Genomic DNA, 2,507 nt, shown 5'->3' with positions numbered 1-2,507 from the left:
TAACTAGGCACGCCTCATCTTGGCCGATCCACATTCACACCGGCCAGCTATGCGCAGTCCCGGGCCATTACACTCCCGTTCGCTACTGAGAGATTCCCACAGGAGGTTGTGTGTGTTTGTGCATTCGCACTGCAGAAGGTGGATCGAATGCCCAGGTAGGCTAACTGACAGCGTTGCCCCCCACCCCTCCTCCCCCACGATTGTAGGAATTCCGATGAACGTTATCTGTCCCTTGTGTCTTACTTGATCTCAAGTCTTCGACATCTCTTTTAAATTCTGATCCCTAACTCTTCCATATCGTCTGAAATTCCTTCTTCTATGACGTCATGAGACACGTCCTATCCCTCATGGAGGCCTTCAATGTACACTTTCCACCTATCCACTCTCTCGTCTGCGTTTGACAGTGGAATTTCCATTGCACTCTTAATAACACCACCCTTCCTTTTAGTGCCACCGAAGGCTTTTTGACTGCTCTAAATGTTGAATCAGTCCTTACGACAATGATTTATTTAAATGCGAACATTTTAGGTTAGGCTTTACCGTGACTGTTATTGACATCAAATGAAACAACAAGTTTACTGTTACCAGTAACCGTTTTATTTATTTCCACGACGCGTTTCAAAGGTTCAAACCTCCATCATCGGGTGGATTTACATTAGTTACTATGACATTTGTGTGTGTGTTGTGTTACGATTTTTGGAGGAACTTGTGACACTGTCTAGTGGAGAAACAAGACACTACTTCAGAACATGGTTTTGGGTTTCTTCTGACAAAAATTAAGCTGCTATCTAACGGTAAACATCTGCACCCTTGTGGTGGGACGTTTGAAATTCATTTAAATGGTCACAGTAGAGATTGTAGCAAGTGTCTTGTTGAGTGCGACGAAAAAGTGTTTCCGCCCGGAATCGAACTGGGGACCTTCTGCGTGTTAGGCAGACGTGATAACGGCTACACCACGGAAACTGCTACGCTCTGAGCTCCACATCTGACACAACTTGTAGGACGATCGCAACTTTGGCGTAAAAATCACTTTGCGGAAACGCACAATGCAGGTATTTCGCATTCGTATGCAACAATCGACAGCACCCTTGCCTGTCTGAACGCCATCACGAATAAGAGCCCAAGAAGTCGTCGGAAATGCTCGCAGGTTCCTTTCGCTGTCGTAACACATCACATCTATACTGTCATATTTGTAAACAAATACGGCGTCTGAAATCTGCTGGGTGCAAGGTTCGTATAGCAGAAGAGAAGTCATAATCGCAAAGTACAAAGAACATACATCGTAACAACATTATTACAGAATAATTATTTAAAGGATTTGGAGGTGTTTGTTTTGAGGTGTCGAATACATGTGTGTGTACTTCAGGTGGAATATAAATCAGATTTTGACAAATTAAAACAGGTTAAACTTCATGGTCGTTTATACAATCGGGTGAACTATTAAAATGGCTTAAACTTCATATTAGTTAATGACAATCGGGTAAAATGTTACAGACTTTGAGTACAATAATCATATTGGCTACAGCAGTAAAAATATACATAAAAGACAATATTTGCTCTCATACAATCACTCTTTCCACCCTCTCTCTCTCTCTCTCTCTCTCTCTCTCTCTCTCTCTCTCTCACTTCCTCTCCCTCTTCCTCTCATTCTGCCTCCAGCCTGCCACATCTGTCTATTAATCCCAATCAAATATTGTCTTTTATGTATAATTTTACTGCTGTAGCCAATATGATTATTGTACTCAAAGTCTGTAACATTTCACCTGATTGTTATTAACAAGTATGAAGTTTAAGCCATTTTAACATTTCACCTGATTGTGTAAACGACTATGAAGTTTAAGCTGTTTTAACTTGTCAAAATCTGATTCATATGCCACCAGAAGTACACACATATGTTTTCGACACCTCAAAACAAACACCTCCAAATCCTTTAAATAATTATTCTGTAATAATGTTGTTACGATGTATGTTCTTTGTACTTTGCGATTATGTCTTCTCTTCTGCTATACGAACCTTGCACCCAGCAGATTTCAGACGCCGTATTTGTTTACAAATATGAGAGTATAGATGTGATGCTTTACGACAGCGAAAGGAACCTGTGACCACTGGAGGTACTCTATTTTACTTATTTTATGTTTACCGTTAGATAGCAGCTTAATTTTTGTCAGAAGAAACCCAAAACCATGTTTTGAAGTAGTGTCTTGTTTCTCCACTAGACAGTGTCACAAGTTCCTCCAAAAATCGTAACACAACACACACACAAATGTCATAGTAACTAATGTAAATCCACCCGATGATGGAGGTTTAAATCTTTGAAACGCGTCGTGGAAATAAGTAGAACGGTGACTGGTAATAGTAAACTGGTTGTTTCATTTAATCATTTGTTTTTCGATTTCCTCACATTTTTCATGCGCCCATAACGCCTTAGTTACCCTGCATTTTCTGTTTATTTCTTTTATAAGTGGTTTATATTCCTGTATTGCTGTCTCTCCCTGAGCATTTCTGGA

General features: G+C 40.3%; 1 non-coding gene across 1 annotated transcript; it reads right to left on the bottom strand.

The window, feature by feature from the left end:
• Positions 1-890: 890 nt before the first annotated feature.
• On the bottom strand, positions 891-963 carry Trnav-aac (transfer RNA valine (anticodon AAC)). Its single transcript has one exon. It is a non-coding gene; the product is annotated as a tRNA-Val (tRNA).
• Between the last annotated feature and the right edge of the window lie 1,544 nt (positions 964-2,507).

Source organism: Schistocerca nitens, chromosome 10 (assembly GCF_023898315.1).
Source record: "Schistocerca nitens isolate TAMUIC-IGC-003100 chromosome 10, iqSchNite1.1, whole genome shotgun sequence".
Classification (NCBI taxonomy): Eukaryota; Metazoa; Arthropoda; class Insecta; order Orthoptera; family Acrididae; genus Schistocerca; species Schistocerca nitens.
This window is presented reverse-complemented; position numbering and strand designations above follow the sequence as displayed.